General features: G+C 37.8%; 1 protein-coding gene and 1 pseudogene across 3 annotated transcripts in view; one reads left to right on the forward strand and one right to left on the reverse strand.

The window, feature by feature from the left end:
• GABBR1 (gamma-aminobutyric acid type B receptor subunit 1) overlaps positions 1-27312 on the reverse strand; it is a 67119-nt gene that overhangs the window by 930 nt on the left and 38877 nt on the right. The gene's annotated exons all lie outside the window — the stretch shown is intronic.
• On the forward strand, positions 24828-25182 carry LOC129067270 (40S ribosomal protein S20-like; annotated as a pseudogene).

A 27312-nucleotide genomic window follows, 5' to 3' on the forward strand; every position in this document is an offset into this window, starting at 1 on the left:
CAGTTGCCAAAAATACCTGCCAAGTTTTACTCCCCTCATTCCCCTTCCTGAATTTCTTCTACGCTTCATTGTCTGTCTGGTCCTCCAGCTCCTTCAAAATAAGCTGTGGCTCTCCCTTTCTTGCAACTTCTCTTTTGGAATTCCCAGGTTATAACTCAAACAAAAAAACAATCAGTCTTATTCCTTATAATTGTATCTCTTATCCATCCCAAAACTATTATTAATAATTTCCCACCACATTTACCTGCTTCCTAGCCAGATAAAGTTTGTTGAATATCAAAAACTAAGTAGAAATAAAAGCATCCAAAGGTGTACAACAGACTCTTAAAACCACTCCCAAATAGAATTTCCAAGATTTGGCAGCCTAATCGGGTATGCACAGGGCTGTCCTACATGACTACTTTAGAAGGAAACCCTGTACTTTAGTTCTTTTTTTAATGTCTCATTGCTTTATAATAATAACACATATTACAGTGGCACTATGTTCAATTATATTTGTTCATCTGTGTTTTCTGTGTTTCTATATCTACCTATTGTAGAATATGATCTCATTCTTTAATTAAAACAGGACCTCACTCACAGAAGGTAGGGACTATGTCTAAGTCTTGAAAAGCTAACCCCTGTGCTGTTGAAAAAAATATTTTCCCAATTTAGATGTCATGGGCATTTCTTCACTGTACTGTCACTCCAGTGCTAAGTACTGCCCTCATTTCAGGTTCTCTTCATAGGGCATATATTCTTATATAAGGTAATGTATCAGTTCATTAACAACTTAGGATAGATGAGTTTTGTGAACCTCTCTTTTAAGAGGAGAAGAAAGCTTAAGAATGAGACAAAAAGGCCTCCAGGCAATATGTCCCATAGTTTCAAATTTTTCCAGCCCAATTGAGCACAAAGTCCAATCCCACCTTTTACATTTATCCTCACAGTAACCAGTCCAAGGCCTGACACAAAAGAAAACTCAGGAGCCAAATACCCAGCTTTCCTTCACAGAAACTGCCCCGACATTCTAGAGATACCAGTGTTTATCCCATCCCTTTCAGGAAGCCTTCCCAGCCTCCCCACCTCCCTGAGCATTGTCCATCATCCATTCCTAAGATCCTCATCTCTTGGAGGTTCCTTCCCTGTCCCCATCCCCATTATCAAATCCCAGCTTACACAGAGGCAGGAAGCATTGGGAGCCATCTCTGCAATCAAGGGAGCAGCAGAAACCAGAGACCGAGGAAACAGGAGACAGAAAGAGGACCTTGCATGCAGCTTCTATATAAGCAGCTGAGTTGGAAATCCCCTGCGTGTTTGTCTAGCTTTCTGGTGCCCTTGGTTCTCAAATGGTCTCATGAATTTTCTTTCACTTTTGCTGTGGTGAGTCAAAAAACAAGAATACTTTCTAATCAAGCACTTCTCCCCTCAGCCAAACCATGTGCCTTCCTTGTTCCAAACATTGAATGGTCCTTCTCAGTGGAGAGTTTTCCCTGATTAACAACCCACCAATCCCAGTCTTGACTTATGACTGTCCAGTCTGTAGCCCTGGGTCCTCAATGGCTTTCCTGAGCTCTCTGATCCTGTCCCAAACCAAATCTACTACATGAGAACAATCCAAAGCCAAAAATCAAATGCTGACTCCCTCCTTCCACAGCTAAAACAATGCCATATCCATTCTCACAACACAGTGCCCCTGTTTCCCCACCCTTAGTCTTGGACACTCCTTACTACTGTGATCTCAGAGACACCTAAAGGTGCTGCTCTCTCCCTGGCTCTTGAGATTTGGATTAGGACATAAAAGATTGCATGAGCTGTGTCTCTTCAGGGAATCTACTCAATCACTCTGATCCTCTTAACATTCCAAATTAATCAATTCCCTATCCCAAACTTTCAGGACATTGCCACAAAACCCATTTAAAAAGAAAAAAGAAAGCATTTATTAAAAGTGCTCCAGACTTTTTCAAAGTAAGAAGCCTATAAAAATGCCAAGTTATAATGTTTGTTTCCTGTGTTTTCAGTGGCCATTTCCTGCACACTCATTCACTGGTAGATCTCAAATGATCTCATTTTATTTCAGGGCTTTTCATCTGGAGAACTGGAGTTTATCAGAAGTGCCTATATAGAGTAATGGGAATACAAGAGCTCATTCCAATATTCAAAAAGCTTAACATAACCATGTTCTCCATGGAGCTTTTATTCAATAGTTAATAAAATTGGAAAAACTAAATATTTAAATGTATTTTGTGGTGTTAGGCATATTTCTTTAAACACACAGGATGAGTATGAAGGGGGAAGAGTGCCTGATGGAACAGGCAGGAAACCTTGGTTCCTGTTAGTCTCCTTTTAGATGTCTCCAGGTTCCTCCTGTGTCCTGTGTTTACAGACCAATATTGTGACCTTTGGCTTCTACACAGCAGAAAAGGGCTGTCATGCACCCAGTGTCTACTAGGATTCGGGTATTCTGAAACATCACCAGCAGCAGGCAGATAATGTCAGATCAGGTGAGAGTGACAGGGTGACAGAGAACGCCCTTCAGCAGGATAGGGTTGGGGGATGGGCCCAGAAAAAGAGAAAGTAAAAGCAGTACAAGCCCTGACTTAAGTAAACTGCTTTCATGTTTCAAATTCTATCAGCATCTATTACCTTCTTAGACCTTCACACCATTTCTGGAAAAGAAAGAAGGAAAGTAAATGTTTAAAGTTGCTTAAAACTAAATCACTCTCTTCTCATACTTTTTTCTTCTTTGCCATTCTTCCCTCAGTAGTGTCAATGTTTTTATTCTCAGGGGAAGCAGAGAACCTTAGCCCGAAGCTCCAGGAGAGGGAGTCCAGGAACGACAGTTCCCAGGAATGTTACCTTCTCTGCTGATGCCCCTCAGATCTGTACCTTACAGCCCAGACCTGAGCTGCTTCCATACATGGTTCCCTGAATCCCCCGCATATCCTTAAACATGCCAAGCTCTATGCCACCTGGTTGTTGAGCATGTCTTTCCCTCCAACACCAGCCCCAACACCATGAATTTGTAAGACTATGCATTGTAAGCAGCATCTCCTCCAGGAAGCCTTCCCTAACTCTCCTCTTTCCTGTTCTGGGTTATGGTGCCCATCTTCTGCCCTTTCATATTCTTTCTGCAAACCTTTTGGAGCACATCTCTTCAGCAATGGGATCATTTGCTTACTTGTCCTTCGCCCACAGTAAGAAGTAGAAATCTTGAAGGTCATGATTATGTCTCAATTAATTTGTATCTTTATTTACTAAATGTATGAATAAGTAAGTGAATGAAAATGGAAAATATCTAGTGAGTATTTATTATATTTCAGGAATTTCATTAACTGTTTTAGTATTCTAATGAGGTAAATATTAGTATTCTTATTAGTAATCAAGAAGCTAACTCACTCACAATTGTATTACAGTAGCTGGTAAGCAAGGACTCAAACACAAATATCTATTTCTACAGTGCTTGTCTTATTACATTGTGCTTCACTGGAAAGAAAAAGAGCGAGTGCATACATATGAATGCTTTTTGTTACAGGAAAGGCACAAGTTGGAGGAAAGACTACAGATAGATAAAGAAAAGCAAAGGATGCAAGGAGCCTTGGAACAAGTGAGAGCAAGAAGAATTTCGGGGCCTATATGTTCACAGGAGTATCCCTGGATGTGCAACCCTACACTTCCCTACTCAGCAGAGGGGAGCAATGAGGTTGTGAGTGCAGGAGTCAGAACCTGAAGGAAGATCACAGTCTCCAGAAGTCGATGAGAAATGTTCTCCCAGGACTGCGGGTGTTCAAGGGTGCCATTGCAATGCAAGTCTTGCAAGTCCACTTGGCAATACAGAAACTACCCACTGGAGCCGAGGATTTCCAGCACAGAGTTACTTCAAAGTCAAGCCTGGGATCCTGAAAGGAAAACTAATTCAGGGGATTTCCTACCCAGAGAGGATCTGAGTTCTGAGAAACAATGTCTCATCAAGTAACAAAAATAACAAATCTGGACTCTGATCTTGGTCTTTTCTCTCTTCCTTCCTGCAAGAAATTCCCTCCTAACCCAAAGACAGGGTGAGGGCTGTCTCACACACCCTGATGCCCCTGTGCTCACCACAGGTAGGATTTCTTCTTAGGACTTGACCTCCCCCTTGCTTCTTACCACAGTATCAACTTTTTTCTCCCTCTGTGTCACAATAAATTATTTCAGAGGCAGAAAGGTCTCTTTTCATTTGTCCCTCTAACAAATTCAGAAAACCAGCCTAGGTCAAATATCATGCTATGGATATCTTGTCAGGTTATGCAACAAATGTCTCAGATATCTGTAAATCTCCCAACTTGGCTCTAGCTGATAGGGTGGTATCGGGAACTAGTCACTGCTCCCAATTGAGTCGTCCGTAAACCAGAGGCCCCTTTTCCCATCTTTTTAATAATGTTCATGAAAGAGTTTGTAAAGCTGCTTTGAGATCTAGAATATTGCTTCAGAAATGCCAACCCATTTCAATCAAAATGCTACTGTGAATTCTCATATATTAATAGGTGTCGGGGGAGGGGACTTGTCCATTCTCAAAGAAGGATAATTTCAAAATACCTATCAATATTAAAAATGGACATACCAAACTAAAACAACCCAAATACCCTTTAGTAATAGGGAAATATATAACTAAATTGTAGAATATCATCAGCAGTAAAAATGGATGGATTATACCTATAAGCATCAATATAGATCAATATCCCAGAAACATACTGAGTGGAAAAAAAAAACAAGACCAGGAAGACTACATAAAGATACTTTTTTTAACATAATTTTTAACTTTAATTCAAACATATATAAATACCACATTCAATGTTATATGGGAGAAATTTTTTTTATTTGAAATGGAGATAAAAGGATAAACAGTGAATTTGGTTTAATCCTATAACTATGCAGTCAAACACAATTACCAAAAATTCCTATTATTTGAGAGAAATTTTATTTTATTTACTTTTAGCTCTATTATGAAAGAGAAAATAAATACTTGGTGTTTCTTTCGTTTCATTGTTTCCATGGGAAGAAAAGGAACATATTAGCAAATAAATAATCTTGAAAGTGATTACTTAGCAAAATTTTAGACTGAGTTACAGATTTGTGAGAAGTGTAAAATACTTTTTATAACTCTTTTAAAAACAAGCAAAACTACAGAGAGGTAGAGAAACAGATGAGCTACTTGGAAATTCAGAGTATGTTCACTTTTTTAAATAAATGAAGCCCAATCTAAATGCTTATGAGTTACTGGAAGATTTTCAACAGAGAATAAGGCATTTAGGAATTCTCTGACATCTTATCTTGCCATATTAGAGTCTAAAGTTTAACTATGAGAACTTAATATTTGGTGACAGTATTTTATTGAGTGGCAATTATGTATGTTACCTTCTTACTTAATTTAGAGGTATAATATGTATTCACTCTATTAAAAGTAAAGTAAAGATGTCCTGGCTGAGTGGCTCAATTGGTTGGAGCATTGTCCTATATACAAAAAAGTTGAATGTTTGATCTCAGGTCAGGGCACATACCTAGGTTACAGGTTTGATCCCCAGTTGGGATGTATACAGGAGGCAAAAAATGGATGTTTCTCTCTCACATCAATGTCTCTCTCTCTACCTTCCTATCTCTCTAAATTCAATAAACATACCCTCAGGTGAAAATAAAAAATAAAATAAAGTAATGCTATGGCCTAAAACATAAATGTTCTAAAGGAAAATAAATACAAGTTGAACTGAACAATATAGTGTTAAGGACCATATATGTATGCAATAAAGCTGTTATAAAAATGACAGTGTTCATTGTTACACAATTATACTTTAGAGTTTACATATATACATATATGTATTTGTGGTAGCAAAGTTTGTGATAAAAATATAACTTAAAAACTTTTCACTTACCCATTCTACCCAGAAATTTCACTTTAGGGATTTATTTTATATATATATATATATATAAAATCACTTTAATTTATTATATATGATATATATATCATATATTATAAATCACTTTAGGGATTTAATTTTTATATATATGAAATAATCAATGTACAAGAATATTCATGTGGCATTATTTATAATAAAAAATAAAAACATTTATCAATAAGTAACTACTAAATAAATGAAGGTACATATAGTGGACTTAACCCCAAAAAATGAAGTTGTAAAAGTACAAGTATATTTTGGCATTTAGAAAATAAGAAAATATATGCATATGCTGAAATATGCATACAGTATCTCTGGGAGGAGATATTGCCTCTGGGGAGGGAAACTGAATTGCCTGCGAAACAGAATAGGAGAGATATACTTTTTATTATATGCCTTCTCCAATTTTTGTTAATTTTTAAAGCTTTTCACCCTGTGTATATTTTACTTGTGTAATAGTTAAATTGATAAGCAGAAAAAGACGGGGGCGGGGGGTGGAGATAAAATAAACAAAGGAAGAATGAAAGAAGGTGTGGACAGGGGTCTATGTGTCTTTTTTAGGCTGTCATTGGTTCCAAGTAAAACTGGCTATAAGCAATGCTCCAATGGGAACTAGTTTCAATGCTCATCACTAGTTGCTAGGTGTGACTCATTTGTGTCAAGGGAACTAAAATGGAGCCAGGTTGTCACAAAGGAGTCTACCTTATGTATGTCCCACTGATGAACTTTTGAACTTTTAAGCTACCACAAAACTACCTCCTGGACTTTACTTTCTCCCTAGCATGACAACTGGACCATTTGCAAGGAGCCAATCTGTTTCACAGAGCAGCATTCTTCATGTGCATACTGCACTAACCAATTCTTGTTAAGCTAGCCATAATCCTTCATTTCCATGGATGATCTAAATGAAAACCTCACTTATGGCTTTTGCCTTTATAAACCCTGCCTTTCTTTGCTCTCTCTGGAGTGCATTTTGGGTAGCAACTTGAATTTGCACCTCCCAGACCACAATTTTTTGTTCACATATATTCCTTTTGTTCTTTATTATAGCTTAAAACTTTTTTTTTTCTTTTTGGTTGACACAGGCAAATAGCCATGAAAAGCTGATAACTGTAATAGATTAGCTATCATGACCCTGCGCCTTTCCTACTTCCAAACATGCACCATTCACTAATATTTTACATATCACAAAACTTGGGAAAGATTGACACTATATCCTATGAAAGCGATGGACTCTAAAGTGAGCTAAAACCAGAGGCCAAACCTAACCAAAACAAAAAATAAATGTAACTCAAAGACAATTGCTGAGCTTAGTTCATGGGTTTGATGACAATACATGAAAATTGACTAAAAAGGAAAAAAAACCCAAAAGCATATGGAATGGCTCATGCTCTCATAGCTATAAGATGGTGTGCAGGCCAGTGGTCCACATTGCAGCTGTCAGGCCATCCTGATATAAATTCAAGCTCTGCTTCCCACTTCTCATACAAGTTATTTAACTACCCAGAAGCTTAGTACTTTCTTCTGAAAGTTACAGATTTCACTTAGGATTAGGTTCTGCTCCCATTAACAAATACCTAAAAATATGGGGCGTTAAAAAGATAAAGTATATTTATTTCACTCTACCTCAAATCCAGAGGTAGAAGCTGCAGAGCCAGTATGGTAGTCCTACTCCATAAAAATCTTAACATCAGACTTCTTCAAACTCTGCTATTCTTAAGATATTAACCACATTTTTGTGGTCCAAAACAGTATCCGTGCTCCAGGTACTACATAATTTCAGGTATCAGGTGGAAAAAGTGATGAGCCCTGGTAGGGTGGCTCAGTTGGTTGGAGCATCATTCCATGCACCAAAAGGATGTAGGTTTGATTCCTCATCAGGGCAAATACCTACGTTGCAGTTTTTATTCTGGTCAGGGCACGTATGAGAGGCAACCTATTGATGTTTCTCTCTCACATTGATGTTTCACTCATTTGCTATCGCACTCTCTCTCAAACCAGTAAAAACATGTCCTCTGGTGGGATTTAAAAAAAAGAAGAAAAAAGAGCGATGACAGAAGATGGCCAGAGGGCCTCAACTCTATTTAAGAAAGGATACTCTGGTTAGAGGAGATATCTCTTAAAATTCATTGTCTAGAATCTCACGGCTATATCAGCTCCAAGGGAGGCTGTGAAATGCAGCCTTGACTATGAGTAAGCATAACTTACATGAAATAGTATGGGAGGAGGTGATAACTACTACTAGGGAACAATGAGCATTCTATGATACAATAGAAAAAAGGGTATATTACATGACTGTTGTGATGATTAAGTGAGTTTTTTTATGTGGTTTGGCTTCTCTAGTCGACAGAATTAAAACCAGATTGTGATTGTAGAAATTAGGCAAATTTTTACACAGAATAAGCTCAAAAAAATATAAGGTATTAAAAAATGGAATGGAAAAAAATAGCTGATTCAAAAGGTGATGAGTTATGAGCGGATTTTGGTGCATTGAATGGAGATTAAACAATGTCCCAAGGGCTCTTCCAGCCTTAGAATTCTACAGTTTGCTATTCTATACTGGTCTAACACAGAGGGAAAAATAAAAGAACCTAGATATGTATCACAAAGAGAGTAACCTGCATTGAACTAACTCTACTGTAAATAATACTTGTAAATTCTGTAAAAATGAAATATATATTTAAAAATCAACAGTTTAGCCCTGGCTGGTGTGGCTCAGTGGATTGAGTGCCAGCTTGAAAACTGAAATGTAGCCGGTTTGAATTCCAGTCAGGACACATGCCTGGGTTGTGGACTGGGTCCCCAGTTGGGGGCGTGTGAGAGGCAACTGATTGATGTATATCTTGCACATCAATGTTTCTCTCCCTTTCCTTCTCTCTCCTTTCCCCTCTCTCTAAAAATAAATAAATAAAATCTTTAAAAAAACATCAGCAGTTTGAGGTCAGTGGGAAGTGATCAAAAGAGAGAAGCAACAAGAGGGGATTTGACCACGAGAAAAGGAGCCATCTAGGTAAAATTTACATTTATACAGCTTTTCTCTGAAGGCACTCCTCAGTATATGCATGCTAGATAGAGCTCAAGCAGAAAATTGCCATCTTACTAGTTTCTGTGGATTGCTTTATAGACTGCCAAAATATCTGGAAATTAAGGGGGATAAATCCCAGAAGTGAGGGAACTACAAAGGGACGAACACCAAAATTAGATGAGAACTCTCCTGAGAAGATGAGAAAATCTTGGCTGACCAAGAATAAAACATCTGGAAGACTGAAAGAGCCAAGCAAAGATTTCAGCCGCTTCCTGCCTCAAAGGAAATAGATGAGTTAGGGAAGCATGATAAAGACTTTGGGCTTTCCATTGAAACCCTAAAAGCACCCGACTTTAGAAGTAAAAATTAAAACCTAGGCTTAAGGATGGATTCTTCACCCTAGGACTAGGAAAAAGCTGAAATGTCCCACTCTAACAAAACCTAAAACTAGTCTTCTAGAAGTTCAAAGTGATCAGTCAGTAATATATCTGCTTGTTAAATAATATCCCTTAATCATTAGGGAAGATAAGGCAATATTGTTACTGAACAAAATGGACCAGTGCAGGGGGGCGTGGGCTGGGGGGCAGTTTGTCCAGATGATATTACCGAAACAACACCCCCTTCCCAGGGGTCCCTCAGTTGTAGGTCATTTGCCTGTCGCCCTTGGAATTATGGCTCTGAATGGCAGAGTCTGGTGAAAAGGAGAGAAACTATTTATTCAAAAGTTATACAGGTTTGATTAATGGCTAAATGTCACCCTTAAACCTCAAAATCCCTTTAAAACAATCACCAGCACACACACCTGCCTTCCCCCCAACCCTTGACCCAGTTAGGCCAGTCAGGTCTGTCAGGGGTACCATCCTTCAGAAGAAAAAGAACAGAAGTCCGGGGCTCAGCTAGGCAGGTCTCTCGCGGTTCTCAGCACCATCCGCTGCATCGCTGCGATCTCCAGCTCTTAATCCATAACCATGTGGCACCTTCTCATGGCCCACTAGCAAGACTCCTTTCTCCCCTCTTTCTTCCCACTTGGTCTTCACACTGTTTCCCAGAGACTGTGTCCCCAGTTCTCTCCTGCAGGGCCCTGTCTCTCCTCCTCCTCACTAGTTACATTCTGCATTAAGTCTTTGAAACCTTCCTGATTAGCTTTGGTGATAATGCAAAGTAACTTTTTGCATATGAGGAATGAAGCTATCCTGTGTGTTCGACATGCAAAATGACTCTCAATGGCCCTGCTCAAGGCTCCCATCCCCCATGGCAGCCCGCCCTGGGGTGGGGAGAATATATTTTTATTGGACACCCCAATCTTCAGACCCCATTACAAATACACTTTGGGGGGGCCTTGGCTGTGCCCCATTACAATATCAGGTCTCCATAACATATCATCCATACCACCAAGTACCGGGTTGGCCAAAAAATGTGTTTAGTTAGACATGTCTTTCATTTTCACTAATAACTTTATTGATTTGGATATATTGAGTATGTCAGCTATGTCCCACGTGGTGGAACACTGATTGTTCCTAATTAAGGTCTTGATTTGATCTCCAGCACGAAACTTTGCAAACCACTTTTGACACATTTGATCAGTCACAGCACCTTCTCTATACACTGCACAATTTTTTTTTGCATTGCAGTTGCATTTTTTACCTTTCTTGAAATAGTAAAGCATAATATGCTGAAAATGTTGCATATTTCTTCCATCTTAAATATTAAAATGGCTACACAAAAATTCACCAATTTTGATGTTTCTTTTTTAAATGCACGCTGATATGACAGCTGTCAGGACACCATCTAACAAAATTATGTCAAATGAAGTTAAAGACAATGAAGCATTAGTAGAGCCATCTTAAGAAAAAAAACAAATGAACTTTTTAGTCAATCCAATATAAAATAAAATAATTAGCAAGCATGTGAATAAACAAAAATATTAGACAGTTAAGAAAAGTCCTCAAGGGGAGTGAGGGTGCTGTTTGTTCCCACTCAGGGCGCCTCATGGATTGATCAAAGTGGGTGGGCAGCAGGGGCATGGAGAGGTAGCAATGCCCAGGGAGACTTCTTTCAGTAGTGGAACTGAACGTCCGTGGAGGGCCATCCAGCACTTGGCCAGGCCAACAAAGAGAGGGGGCACAATTTGTTCTCACTCAGTGCACCTCATGTACTGATCAAAGGGTTGCAAAATGAAGTGATTATGGGCACAGGCCAGGCACAAATTAGCAAAAAGGAGAGTGCAGGCTGCACAGTGCTCTGAGGGCATGGGCTGGAAACTGGGCACTTGTGCTAATGCAGCTCACACAGAGCCTCCATCCTTGCTGAACCACAGGAAAGGAAAATAATGGAACCTGGACTGCTCTGCCTGTAAGATCCAGGAAGACCTGCAAAACTGGTTTGGCAGGTATAAAATCAGCTGGAGGCTTTTTTTCATTTCCCCTAGAGTAAGAGAATAAGACCTGGAACTATGAGAAAACCAAAGACAGATCCAGAAAGAAGTCAGGAGGTGAAAACCAAGAGCCGAGACAAATTTCACTTTGCTACCTCTCAGATCTTGCATGTTTTTTTCTAAATTCCTCTTCTCTCCATTTATTTAGTTCTTTTTTTGTTTTGTTTGTTTTTTATTGTTTTATGTGTTTATTTTCCTATTCATGCTGCATTTTAATTTTTCTTCTCTCACTTTACTCATATTCCAAATAACATTCTAAACTTGGTCTTTTACTTTTTATTCTTTTTATTCAGGTTATATATTTCTTATCATACTTGCTGGGAAACATCCAGCCTGATTTCAGAAGTTGTAACCCTGCCAACAGGCTAGAGGGCCCAAGTCTGGAAATAATCAGGAGGTCTTGGAGAAACAGGCTCCTGAGGAGACTTGGCCTGTCATCATCCCCCCCCACCCCCCCGCCCCACCACGGGGCAGGGGCACAGCCACTGCCTCTCTGCTTTGCCATGGATGATCAAATTGCCAATGACGGGTAAGTGACCTTGCGCTGAGGTTAACAACTTAAGACAGGCATTGGCCCAATTTTGGAAGCAGACGTGAAATTGGTGAACACAGAGAAGGGTCAAAAAGGCCCATGCACCTCTTGGCTTGGCTTGGCTTGGATATGGCCGGAGTCCTCACGGCAGCCAAGAAGCAGTCTCCTTATCTTTTGGTGGTTCCCTCCCCGCACCTGGCTCAAGCTTGAAACAATGCAGGAAAAACAGCCCTAAATCAGATCTGGCAGTCCCAGGGTTATCAGGCCTAAAAGTAAATTCTTTAGTGTGTGCTCTGTTCCTCCCTCAAATCTCTGGGCAGCTCATGCTGTGAAGGACATTCACATTATTTACAACCCTTTCCATGTCAAGACATTTGCTTTATTTACACCTTTTACCCTATATCTTTAAGGTGCCTTTAAGTCTACTTTCCCCTTATCTATAGTCTCTATTGTTGATTCTAGTCCCCTCTCAGACTCATGTAAATCAGTGATTTCCTGTCACTTGTTTTCCTAAAGGTGTCTATTCTCTGTGAAACTTAACCTGCTAATGTAATCAGTGTACGTAAGCTTTCCTGTTAGCCTGTTACTACCTCACTGATAAGATTTTCAATAAAAGTCTTGGAACAAAGGGAAATGCAGCCTTCCCCATCAGAGGGATGTGCCACAGCCTTCTCCAGTAAGAGGGAAGTGCCCTCATCTGCTCCCCCGGCAAACAGAGAAGTGTTTGCGACGTTTTATGTTTATTCCCCCTTATCCGTGACAACCCCAGGACGGGCTCTGTGGGTTACAGAGCTCTGCTCTCACCTCAGCTGGCCCCAGCCGGTTTCCCTCAGGTTTCAGGGAGTGCTACGCTCTCTGCGGCGCTCCCCCACAGTGGCGTGTCCCCTATAGCCACCGCGCAGTGTCACAATACTATTGTTATTACAAATCCCACGCAGCACCCCATCCATTTTGCCATGTTCCTGAGGTTTAGTATTTTGGTAGTTAACTTTATTTTCTCTCACATTATGCCGTGTTCCTATCCTTTACTCTCACTATTTCTCCCCCATCTAACCTCACATAAATGCTCTTCTTTGTTAAGTCAGTTCACATTCTTTTTCCCCTCTAATAAGAGTCTTATTTATTTTTCACCTTTTATAAAAAGTGGCTACTTAGTTGAAATATCATGGTTATTGCTGTACGTCTCCAAAGGAACTCCTATTTGTTCACTACTTCTTTGTACTTTATATCCCAGAATACTCTCCCACTGTCTTACCCCATTTTGCCTTCGCCCTGCCCATGATCAGCTGAGTAAGGAATTTTACCTCATTCTTTTCTCTCTTCCTTTTCTTTTCTTTCTTTCTTTGTTCCCCTCTCTCAACCCAGGCTTTACACTTTACTCTTATTAGGTTGCTTCCACTATCCTCTCAAAATAATTTTTCTTTACTGTAGACATCTCATATTCATTTTTTGCTTTTTTACATTATACTTATTCCTGTTTTACTTTTATTAAACTTCATTCAGTAGTTGCTGCTGTTGACCCTGCTGTGGTTTTTCTGCAATATTGCTCTCATTGATCCTGTACCTTTTCAATTTTACTTCAAACCTCATAATATACTCTTCCTTCTTCTTGCCCCATTGTTTACATCACCCTTTTGTGTTTTAATTACATTGTAAATTTTGTTCTCGCCCTTTCTTCTCCTTGGTTCTACCCCAACTCATCAATTTTCCTCCTTCTTACCACACAACATTTCTCCCTCTTTTAGTTGTCTCATATTCCCTTTGTCATATCTTATAATATCCATAATCTCTCTTCACCTTTATAAATCTTAGTTCAATTGCAATTGAGATGGCTGATGTGCTAGGGGGGTTCTTTTTGCTGGCATAGGTTTCATTGTCTGGTAATACTGCTTTGTTAACTAACACCTGTACAACAGCATACAAGACAAGGTGGGAGTTGTGAGTATCAGTACACCCCATGTAGGGGAGAACCCACCAACAAAGAAGCCACTAACAGGTAAAGCCCAAATACAACAACAGAGCCCATACAAATAGAAGAAAGGGCAAGCCTAGAGCATCCAGACAAGGAGATCAAAGAGACTGTACCACTGAATCCCACAGAACCCCTACCACAGAACATCACCTTACGATGACAGCTGACAAGGCAGAACACCTGGAATCGCAGAAACAAACAAAAACAGTCACTTAAAATAGGGAGACAAAGAAAGAACCCACAATAAAAAGGAATGGAATATTCCCCAGTAAAAGAGCTAAATTAAATGGAGGCAAGCAAACTACCAGACACAGAATTCAAGAGAGTCATTAAAAGGATGCTCAACTCACTGACAATTACAATGAACTGAGTAGGAACTACAACAGTATGAAAAAGGACATAGAAACTATAAACAATAACCAGGAAGAAACGAAGAATACAATATCTGAACTTAAAAAAATACACTAGAAGGAATTACACACAGGGTGGATGAAGCAGAGGACCAAATCAGTGAGCTGGAAGACAAAGTAGAAATACCCAGGTAGAGCAGCTGCACAAAACACAAAGACTAAAAACATATGAAGATAGCTTAAAGGAACTGCAATACAACAGGAAATGCAACAATATTCGAGTCATAGGAATACCAAAAGAAGAAAAAGAGCAAGGGATAGAAAACCTGTTTGAAAAAGTAATGATCGAAAACGTTCCTAACTTGGAGAGGGGAAAAGCCATGCCAGATCAGGAAACACAGAGGGTCTGAATCAAGACAAATCCAAAGAGGCCTACTCCAGGACACATCATTGTTAAAAAACTACATTTTAAAGACAAAGAATTTCAATGCAGCAAGGGAGAAACAAGAAATAGCATACAAGAGAGCTCCAATAACGCTAGCAGCTGATTTCTCAACAGAAACACTACAAGCCAGAATGGAATGGCAAGAAATATTCCAAGTAATGAAAAGCAAAAGCCTGCAAACAAGACTAATCTACCCAGCAAGGCTCTCAATTAAAATGGAAAGTGAAACAAGGAGTTTCCCAGACAAAAAAGGCTAAAAGAATACACCTCTAGCAAACCAGCACTGCAAGAGATTCTAAAGGGACTGCTATAAGAAAGGAAGAAAAAAAGTGAGAGAGAAGAGAACACAAGTACAAAGGAGGAAAAATGAGTAAGTACATATCAATAATGTTAAGTGTAAATGGATTAAGTGCTCCAATGAAAAGAGATAGAGTAGCTGATTGGATAAGAAAATATGATCTGCACATATGCTGCCTACCTCAGTGGATCTATTCTAAGGAAAATCTTGGAAGACTTCAAGAAAGGTATAGAAAACAACACACGTGTACTAGGGGATATCAACACCCCACTGTCAACAATGGAGAGATGTTCCAAAATATCAACAGGGATATTGTGGCATTGAATAATGTCCTAGATCAAAAGCAGTTAACTGATATATATAGAACCTTTCATCTCAAAGAAGCAAAATACACATTCCTTTCAAATACACATGGAATATTTTCAGAGATACACTGTGTGCTAGGACACCAAAAAAAGCCTCAACAAATTCAAGAAAATTGAAATCTGCCCTGGCTGGTGTGGCTCAGTGGATTGAGCTCTGGACTGTGAATCAAGGGTTGCCACTTCCATTTCCAGTCAGGGCACATGCCTAGGTTGAGGGCCAGGTCCCCAGCAGGGAGCGTGTGAGAAGCAACCACACATTGATGTTTCTCGCCTCTCTTCCTCCCTCCCTTCCCCTTTGTCCAAAAATAAATAAATAAAATCTTAAAAAAAAAAAACAATTAACACATAAAAAAGAAAAGTAAATTGAAATCCTATCAAGCATTTTCTCAGACCGCAGGGCCTGAAACTAGAAACCAACCTCAAGGAAAAAAACTCAAAAACATTCAAATTCATGGAGATTGAACAGTATGCTATTAAACAATGAATGGGTTAACAATAAGATCAAAGAAGATCAAATGTCCAGAAAAAGAACTAAATTAAATGGACACAAGCATATCCACCAGCTACAGAGTTCAAATACTAGTTATAAAAGTGCTCAATGAACTTGGAGGAAGAAGGTATAACCTCAGTGAGAACTTTAAAAAAGCAAGAGAAAACTAAAAAAAAAGAAGACATAAGACATAAACAAGAACAAGTCAGAAATGAAGAATACAATCACTGAAATAAATACATTAGATGTTTTTGAAATTTTTTCTGAACAAGTCAAGAACCTGGAGGTCACCTGACATGCAAAAGATACCGGACTGTGCTAGGGCAGGGCCAGCCCCCCGTGGAAGCTGTCTGGTAATATATTTTCATGGCACAACCAGCCAGGAGGCCTTCACTTTCCTTTATTTTGGTCCCTTTTCCTATCACAGTTGTCAGGGTGGAATAAGTCCCCTGCTTGAGCAGAATAAATACAACCATCAGAGCATTTAGCCACCACCAGAACTATTGGATACCATTCCATGTCAAGGTAATGATGCTTCCAGGCTTTCAACCAATCCCTGACTTAGAACATCTGACTGATAACATCAATGCTTCAGCCCCAACTCCCATTCACTTATCCCCCTTAGATCAGGCAGGGAGAGACTTCCATGCCCTATATAGCAAGGGACCATGATCACTGCCTGAAAGAAGCAGTTACTGAAAACAGACTCTCCTCCCTCACCACCTCTAAAAGAATTCAGGGGTGGAAATCTCTAAGGAGAAACTGAGGTAGCATAGAAAAAAAATTAGGGAAAAATCCCAACAAGTGGAGTGGAAAAGCAGGAGTCAACATCCCCTCACCAGAGAACCCACCTCTGGGCATAATCAAAGGGAAATAGTTTATGGAAAGAAACTGCTGCAGTGGTCATAAAAGCCACAACAAGAAGGCCTCCTCCCAACCAGAATGTGGAATCAGAATTTGGCACTACAAAGCTTGGAGACAATCCCTCCCTCTTTGGAAACACATCAAATCCCAAAAACTAACTGACCTCATGTGCAACTCACTAGTGACTTGGCCTGCATCTACTAAGAAGTGTATTTTCACTTCTTTCACAGTAGTGCCCATGCCCTGGTTTCTTAAATAAAACATTCTTTGTTAAAAAAAAAAAAAAATTAGAAAAATCAATAGCAAATTATAAAAAGCAGAAGACAAAATCAATGATCTGTAAGACAAGGTAACAGAAAGCACTTAATTGGGTCAGCAAAATGTTTTTATAAAAAGATTCCAAAAATTGAGGATAGTTTAAGAGACTCTGGGACAATGTCAAGTATACACACATTCACATCATAGCAGTCCTAGGGGAAAAAAAAAGAGAAAGAATGGAATTAAAAACCTACTTGAAGAAATAATGTCTAAAAACTTTTCTAAATCAGGTGATAAAATAGAAACAGACATACAAGTTCAGAAAGCACACAGTCCCAAACAAGATGGGTCCAAAGAGGCCTCCACCAAGATGCATCATAATAAAAATGCCAAAAGTTAAAGGCAAAGAGAGAATCTTAAAAGTAACAAGAGAAAAGCAGTCAGTTATATACAAGACAGCTCTCATAAGACTGTCAGGTGATTTTTCCAAAGAAACTGAAGGACAGAAGGGAATGACACAAAATATTCAAAGTGATAAAAGGCAAAAAATAACTACTAATATTATTCTACCCAGCAAGACTGTCATTTAGAATTGGAGGATAGATAAAGAGTTTCTCAGACAAGAAAAAAGCTAAATGAGTTTATCACCACTAAACCAGTATTATGAAGAATGGTTAAAAGGATGTTTTTAAGTAGAAAAGAAAAGATTTAAAATGTGTGTAAGAAAATATAGGAGAGAAAAAATCTCATTGACAAAGGCAAACACATAGTAAAAGCAGTGGATCAACCAATTATAATGGTATTACAAAGTTTAAAAGACAAAAATAGGAAGAGAATGTGTAATTAAAACAGTAAATTAAGGGACACAAAAACATACACAAAAGAAGTTAAAAATAACAATTACAAAACATAAACATGAAGAGGGTAAGTAAAAATTGCAGTGATTTTAAAATGTGTTCAAACTTAAGTGACCATCAATATAAAATAGACTGCTATAAACATCATTTGATATATATGAAATGTGGTAAGCACAAACCGAGAAACTATAAGATATATACAAGAAATGAGCAAAAATAAATCCAAATATAAAACTATAGAAAGGCATCAACATACAAGAGAAGAGAGCAAGAGAAGACACAGCAAACTTTTAAAAGTCAGAAAATATTAATAAAATGTTAATAATTGCTTATCAATACTTACTTTAAATGTAAATGGTCTAAATGTTCCAATAAAAAGATATAGGGTGGCTGAATGAATTAAACAAAAGAGAACAACACTTGAACATATGCTGCCTACACCACACCCCTACAAATAGAAAAGCACACACAGACTGAAAGTAAATGGATTTTAAAAAGATATTTTTGCAAATGATTATAAAAATAAAGCTACAATAGCAGTATTTATCTCAGAAAAAATAGACATTAAAGCAAAGAGTGTAACAAAAGACAAAATGGCCCTGGCTAGTGTGGCTCAGTTGGTTGGAACATTGTCCCATAATACAAAGGTTGCAAGTTCAATTCCCGATCAGGACACATGCCTAGGTTTTGGGTTCAGTCCTTGGTCACCACAGGGATGAAAGGCAACCAATTGATGTTTCTCTTCTATATTGAAGTTTCTCTCCGTCTCTTGCTCCCTGCCTTCCCCTCTCTCTAAAACCAATAACCAATAACGTCCTCAGATGAGGATTAAAAAATAAAAAAGAGAGACAAAGAATGGCATTTCATAATGATAAAGAAATCAATGCAAGAGGCTATAACTCTTGTAAACATCTACACACACACAGGAGCACCTAAATATATAGCAAATATAGATGTAAGGAGGAAATCAACAATATATAGCAAATACAGATGTAAGGTGGAAATCAACAATAATATAATAATAATGAGGGACTTGAATATCCCATTGACAATAATGGGTAGAACATAATTGGATAGACAGAAAATCGATAAGGAAACAGTGACCTTTAATGACACATTAGACCAGATGATCTTAATTGATATTTTCAGAATGTTTTACCCCAAAGCAACAGAATATACACTTTCTTCAAATTCACAGGAAATATTTTCCAGAATATACCACATTTTAGGTCACAAATTAAGTCTCAATAAATTTAAGAAGTCTGAAGTCATAACAAGCATCTCCTCCTATCACAATGGTATGAAACAAGAATAAAACAAACATACACAAATATACAGAGGCTAAATAACATGTTGCTAAACAATGACTGAGTTAACAATAATATCAAGGAGGAAATCAAGATACATTGACACAAATAAAAATGAAAACATAATGACCCAGAATCTATGAAACACAGACAAAGCAGTTCTTGAAGGGAAATCCATAGTAATACAGACCCACCCAAGAATCAAACAAAAAAAATATCTCAAATGAACTATTTAACCTTGCACCTACAGGAACTAGAAAAGGAAAAACAAACAAAGTCCAATATAAGTAAAAGAAAGGAAATAACAGAGATCAGAGTAGAAATAAATAAAATACTGAGTAAAAATAATAGAAAAGATCGAACAAGTCAAGAACTAGTTCTTTGAAGACATTAATAAAATTGATAAACATTTAGTCATACTCATCAAGAAAAAACCTGGGAGGTGTGGCTCAGTTGGTTGGAGCATTGTCTGTAACTGAAAGTTTGTGGGTTTGATTCCTGGTCAGGGCAATACCTAGGCTGTAGGTTTGGCCCCCGGTCTGAGAGCATAGGATGCCCAGTCTGGGCACATACAGGAGGCAACGAGTCAATGCTTCTTTCTTCCATCAAGGTTTCTCTCTCTCCCTTCCTCTCTTTCTAAAATCAACAAAAACTGTCCTCAGGTGAGGATAAAAAAAGAGAGAGAGTGCGCGCCAAGAGGACCCAAACAAATAAAATGTGAGGTGAACAAAAATGACATTTGACACCACAGAAATACAAAGAATTATATTGTTTAAAATAAAACAAAAAATCATTGTAACAAATTTAAAAACCTGGAAGAAATGGATAAATTCCTAGAAACATACAATCTTCCAAGGCTAAATAAGGAAAAATCAGAAAACATGAACAAACGGACTACTAAGGAATCAAATCAATAATCCAAGGAATCCCACCAAATAAAGTTCCTGACCAGATGATTTCATAGGTGGCTTTTATCAAAAATTCAATTAATACCTATCATTCTCAAACAGTTTTAAAAATATGAAGAGTAGAGTGGGTGATTGAATTTATTTTACTAGACTAGAATTACCCTAATACCAAACAAGACAAAGACTCACCAAAAAAAAAGAAAATTAGTTAATAATGAGCTCAAGAAAGAAATAAAAAAGTTTCTGGAAACAAATGAAGATGAACACACAAGAGTCCAAAACCTATGAGACACAGTGAAGGCAGTCCTGAGAGGGAAGTTCATAGCAATACAGGCCTACTGAAAAAAGATAGAAACATTCCAAATAAACAACCTAACACTACATCTTCAAGAACTGAAGAAACAAAAACAAACAAAACCCAGAGTGAGTAGAAGGAAGGAAATAATCAAGATCAGAACAGAACTGAATGACAGAGACTAAAAGAACAATTCAAAGGATCAATGAATCCAGTAGCCAGTCCTTTTAAAGGATAAACAAAATCAACAAGCCATTAACTAGACTCATTAAGGAAAAAAGAGAGAGGACTCAAATAAATAATATTAGAAATGAAAGAGGAGAAATTACAACTGATACCACAGATATACAAAGGATTAAAAGGAAGTACTATGAACAATTATATGTCAAGAAATTTGAAAACCTGGGTAAAATGGACAAATTTCTAGAAACATATAATTTTCCAAAAGTGAATGAAGAAGCAGCAGGAAGCTTGAACAGATCAATAACAGCTAGTGAAATTGAAGCAGTAATCAAAACACTCCTGGCACAAAAAAGATTTGGAGAGGACAATTTCACAGGAGAATTTTACAGAACCTTTAAGAAAGAGCTAACCCCTGTCATTCTCAGACTACACCAAAAAATCTAAGAACAGGGAAGACTCCCAAAGTCTTTTGATGAGGTCAGCATCATCCTAATCCCAAAACCAGATAAAGACACAACAAAGAAAGAAAACTACAGGTCAGTATTGCTGATAAACACAGACACTAAAATCCTCAACAAAATATTAGCAAACCACATCTAGCAATACATTAAAAAGATCATACATACAACATAATCAAGTGGGATTCATCCCAGAGATGAAAGGATGGTACAATATTTACAAATCAATAAATGTAATAGATCACGTAAACAAACAGAAAGACAAAAACCACATGATCATATAAATAGATGAGGAAAAAACATTTGATAAGGTACAGCACCCATTTATGATAAAACACTCAGCAAAGTAGGAGTAGAGGGAACATATCTCGAAAGCCTTATAGAAGAAACCTACAGACAACCTCATACTCAATGGGCAAAAACAAAAAGCTTTCCCACTAAGATCAAAAACAAGACAAGGATGTCTGCTTTCACCACTTCTATTCAACACAGTATTGGAAGTCCTAGCCATAGTGATCAGACAAGAAAAAGGAATAAAAGTAATCCAAATTGAAAGGAAGTAAAACTGTCCTTCTTTGCAGTTGACATGGTAGTGTACATAGAAAACCCTACAGACTCCAACAAAAAACTACTCAACCTAAAAACTGAACTTGATAAAACAGTGGGATACCAAGTCAATATTCAAAAATCAATGGCATTTTTATACACCAACTATAAAATATCAGAAACAGAAGTAAGGAAAAATATCCCATCTGCTATATCAACAAGAAAAGTAAAGTACCTAGGAACAAACCTAACAAAGGAGGTAAAAGACCTGTACTCAGAAAACTACACAACACTGAAGAAAGAAATTAAGAAAGACACAAATAAATGGAAGCATATACTGTGTTCATGGGCTGGAAGAATAAACATCAACAAAATATCCACACTACCCAAAGCAATTTATGGATTCAATGCACTCTCTATTAAAATACCAATGATATATTTCACAGGTATAGAACAAATATTTCAAAAATTCATATGGAATCATAAACAACCTCAAATAGCTGCAGCAATTTTGAGAAAAAAGAACAAGTAGGAAGGACCTCAATACCTGATATCAAACTGTATTACAAGGTCGCTGTAATCCAAACAGTCTGGTACTGGCATAAGAACAGACACACAGATCAATGGAACAGAATAGAGAGCCCAGAAATAAACCCATGACTCTATGGTCAATTAATAATTTGACAAAGGGGGCAGAATGGAGTAAAAATATCCTCTTCAAAAAACGGTGTTGGGAGATCTCAAATAGTAACTGCAAAAAAAAAAAAGAAAGAAAGAAACTTGAGCACCATACTTACACCATACACAAAAATAAACTCGAGATGGATAAAAGTTGTGACACCATTAAAGTCTAGAAGAGAACATAGGCAGGAAAATCTCAAATGTTCCATGCAGCAATATTTTCACCAATATGTCTCCTAGAGCAAGGGACATAATGGAAAGAATAAACACATTGGACTGCATCAAAATAAAAAGCTTCTGCATGGCTAAATAAAATATCAGCAAAATGAAAAGGGAATCAACCGTATGGGAAAACATATCTGCCAATGACACCTCAAACAAGGGTTTCATCTCCAAGATATGTAAAGAACTCATACAACTCCACTCCAGGAAGACAAACAATCCAATTTTTAAAATAGACAAAGGACCTGAACAGACAGTTCTCCAAAGAGGGCATACAGAGGGCACAGAGACATATGAAAGGATGCTCAGCATCACTAGCCATCAGAGAAATGCAAATTAAAACCATTTTGAGATACCACTTCATACTGGTCAGAATGGCCATCATAAACAAATCAACAAACCACAAGTGCTGGCGAGGTTGTGGAGAAAAGGGAATCCTAGAATACTGTTGGTGGGAATGCAGCCTGGTGCAGCCGCTGTGGAAAATAGTGTGGAATTTCCTCACAAAAATAAAAATGGCACTGCCTTTTGACTCAGCAGTTCCACTGCTGGGATTATACCCTAAGAACCCTGAAAAGCTAATTCAAGAGAACCTGTTCATCCAATGTTCATAGCACCGTTACTTATAACAGTCAAGTGCAGGGCAGCCTAAGTGCCCATCAATAAATGAGTGGATCAAAAAACTATGGTACATTCATGCAATGGAACATTATGCAGCAGTATGAAAGAAGTAACTCCTACCCATCACGACTGCATGGATGGAACTGGAGAGTATTATCCTAAGTGAAATAAGCCAGGTGATGAAAGACAAATACCATATCATCTCACCTACAAGTGGAATCTAATCAACAAAACTAACAAGCGAGCAAAATAGAACCAGAGATATGTAAATAAATGGGGAATGGTCCAGTCAAGGAACATGTATAAAGGACCCAAGGACAAAGACAAGAGTAGAGGGGAGAGTTTAATGTGGGAGGTTGGGGGTAGGTAAGGCAGGGGAGAGTAATGGGTGAAAATGAGGACAACTGTAGTTGAACAATAAAAAAAAGAAAATTAAGAAAAGAAAACCATAGGCCTGTATTCCTGATAAACATAGACACAAAAATCCCCCCCAAAAATATTAGCAAACAGAATTCAACAATATATTAAAAAGGTCACACACCATGATCAAATGGGATATATTCCTGGGGTGCAAGCGTGGTTCAATATCTGCAAATCAATTAACAAGGTATATCCCATGAACAAAATTAAAAAGCAAAAATCATATCAACAGATGTGTAAAAATTTGACAGAATTCAACACATTTATTAATTTTAAAAAACTCTAAGCAAAGTGGGGATAGGGGAAACATACCTCAACATATTTAAAATCATACACGACAAACCCACAGCTAACATCATACCTGAGTATAAAAAGTTGAGTGATTTTTTTAAAGATCAGAAACAAAATAAGGATGCCCACATTCATTACTTTTATTGAACATAGTACTGTAAGTCCTAACCACAGCAATCTGACAAGAAAAAGAAATAAAAATCATCCAAAATGTAAAGGAAGAAGAAAAACTGTCATTTACTGCAGATAACATCATACTGCATATAGAGAACCCTAAAGAGACCACCAAAAAATTACCAGAACTAGTAAATTCAATGAAGTTGCAGGATACAAAATTAAATTCAGAAATCAGTGTTATTTTTTTAAACCATAATGAACAATCAAAGATTGAGAAAACAACCTCATTTACAGTTGCATCAAACAATAAAATATCTAGGGAAAAAAATAATGAGGAAGTAAATGACCTACACTCGCAAAACAAGGCATTGAGGAAAGAAAGAGAAGGTCTTCTTCACTTTCTTGCAAATGGATAGGAAGAACTGACATCATTAAATGTCCATACTATCCAAAGAAATCTACATATTCAATGCAATCTCTATCAAAATACCAATAGCATTTTTCACAGAACTAGAATAATCAAAAAATGTATAAAGAACCACAAGAGACCACAAATACCCAAAGAAATCTTTAGAAAAAAAATTGGAGGTATTATACTATCATATATAAAACTATACTACAAAGCTATAATAATCAAAACAGCATGTTACTGCAATAAAAACAGACACATATATCAATTGAACAGAAATGAAAGCCCATAAATTAATCTATGTCTATATAGTCAATTAATCTATGACAAAGAAGACAAGAATATACAATGCAGTAAAGCTAGTCCTCAATAAATAGTGTTGGGAAAATGGACAGATATATGCAAAAACAAGACTAGACCAGTTTTTTTACACCATATAAGAGAATACTCTTATTGAGGAAGTTGCGGTTGCAGCTGCAGCTTGTTGCTGTTCAGCTCGCTTCAGCTCCTGGCTCACTGCTGTTTGCTCTCAGGGAGGAACAAGTCAGGTCACGAAGCCGGACCACAGGAATGGCTTTTAAAGATGCTGGAAAGACACCCGTGGAGCCAGAGGTGGCGATTCACCAAATTAGAATTACCCTAACCAGCCAGAATGTAAAATCTTTGGAGAAGGTGTGTGCTGACTTGATCAGAGGCGCAAAGGAAAAGAATCTCAAAGTGAAAGGACCAGTTCGGATGCCTACCAAGACTCAGAATCACTACAAGAAAAACTCCCTGTGGGGAGGGTTTTAAGACTTGGGATCGATTTCAGATGAGGATCCACAAGGAACTCATTGACTTGTGCAGCCCTTCTGAGATTGTTAAACAGATTACTTCCATCAGCATTGAGCCAGTTGAGGTTGAAGTCACCATTGCAGATGCCTAAATCAGTCTTTTTAATAAATTGACTATTAATTGTCAATAAATAAATAAATAAATAAATAAATAAATATAAAAGAATAAAGTAAAATAGATTAATGTCTTAAATATAAGACCCAAAATCATGAAACTCCTAGAAGAAAACATAGGCAGTAAACTCTTAGCAATATTTTTTTGAATATGTCTCCTTGGGTAAGGTGATAAAAAGAAAAAAGGAACAAAAGGGACTACATCAAACTGAAAAGTTTTTGCACAGTAAAGGAAACCATCAAGAAAATAAAAAGACAGCCTACTAAATGGGAGAAGGTATTCACCAATGATACATCTGATAAGGGGACAATATCCAGAATACACAAATAACTCATACAACTTAACAACTAAAAAACAAACAAACAATTTGAATTAAAAACACACAGAGAAAGGAAAGAATAAACAAGTGAGGCCTCATCAAAATAAGAAGCTTCTGCACGGCTAAAGAAAACATCAGCAAAATGAAAAGGGAACCAACCATATGGGAAAATATATTTGCCAATGATACATTGAACAATGGTTTGATCTCTAAAATATACAAAGAACTCACATGATTCCACTCCAGGAAGACAAACAATCCATTTCAAAAATGAGCAAAGGACCTGAACAGACACTTCTCCAAGGAGGGCACACAGAGGATCCACAGATACATGAAAGGATGCTCAACATCACTAGCCATCATTGAGACGCAAATATAAACCACAATGAGATACTATCTCACACAGGTCAAAATGGCCATCATAAAGAAATCAATGAACAGCAAGTGCAGTCAAGGTTTTGGAGAAAAGGGAACCCTAGTATGCTGTTGGCTGGGAATGCAGACTGGTGCAGCCACTGTGGAACGGTTTGGAATTTCCTCACAAAGCTAAAAATGGCACTGCCTTTTGGCACAGTGATTCCACTGCTGGGATTATACCCTAAGAATCCCAAAACACCCATTCAAAAGAACCTATGCACCCCAATGTTCATAGCAGCACAATTTACAATAGGCAAGTGCTGGAATTAACCTAAGTATCCATCAATAAATGAGTGAATTAAAAAACTATGGTACATTTATACAATGGAATACTACACAGCAGAAAGAAAAAGCTACTATCCTTTGTGACAGCATGGATAGAACTGGAGGGCATTATGCTAAGTGAAATAAGCCAGGGGGTGAAAGACAAATACCATATGCTCTCACCTATAAGTGGAACCTAATCAACAAAACAAACATGCAAGAGAAACATAACCAATATTGAAAGAAAAAAACAAACTGACAGTAATGAGAGGGGAGGAGGGTAATGGGAAAAAGAAGGGGAAGGGTCAAGTCATGGAACATGTATAAAGGGCCCCATGGACAAAGCCAAAATGGGGAAGAGTTGAGGGTGGGAGGTGGGGGTGCATGGGGCAGGGGCAAGTAGTGGCAGGAAAAGGGAGACAAATGTCTTTGAACAATAAAATAATTTAAAAATAATTTTTAAAAAAAGTGTTACAGAAAAAATTTCCTTGTTCTTGCCAATGTAATAAAGAGTTACAGAATAGCAGGTCTATTGGCATGCAAGCAGTTTATTGGTGATACATTTTCATGGAAAAGAAGGGCCTTGAAGAGGTTGGGAAAATAGGTAAAGGCAAGGTAAGGCAAGGGTGGCAAAAACATCAGGTCCTTTGTTCTGAAGACTTACACAGTTGTGGGATATGGTTAGGGAGTTACATATTGATTGGTGGGTAAAGGCGGTGCCAGCTTCACCTAGGAGGGGATATGATGACATAAACATAGGTGTGGAGGGTTGTTAGTCCAGATTCTTGCTCCATACCATATGTGTTCGTCTTCTCATAAAACAGATACATACATGACAGGTAGCAGTTAATTAAAGTTGAGGTAGTTACACAAAGTTATTTATGGGCTTTTCTGTAAGCACTAGGGACTCCCTAATAAAAGAGATAGTGACAATTATCCTCAGTTGTTTTATGGGCTTCTTCTTTGGGCACTGTGGACTCCCCCTTCTTCCCCCATCCAGGCCTTGTGTTAAATACAATGTTTCAAAGGCTTTCTCTCAGACAGTGAAAATGATACATATAGAATTTCAAGGGCTCCCTTCCTCTTCTGCTATTATGGTGTTCCTTG

Source organism: Pteronotus mesoamericanus, unplaced genomic scaffold (assembly GCF_021234165.1).
Source record: "Pteronotus mesoamericanus isolate MK-2021 breed Mesoamerican mustached bat unplaced genomic scaffold, CSHL_Meso_final contig_20, whole genome shotgun sequence".
NCBI lineage: Eukaryota > Metazoa > Chordata > Mammalia > Chiroptera > Mormoopidae > Pteronotus > Pteronotus mesoamericanus.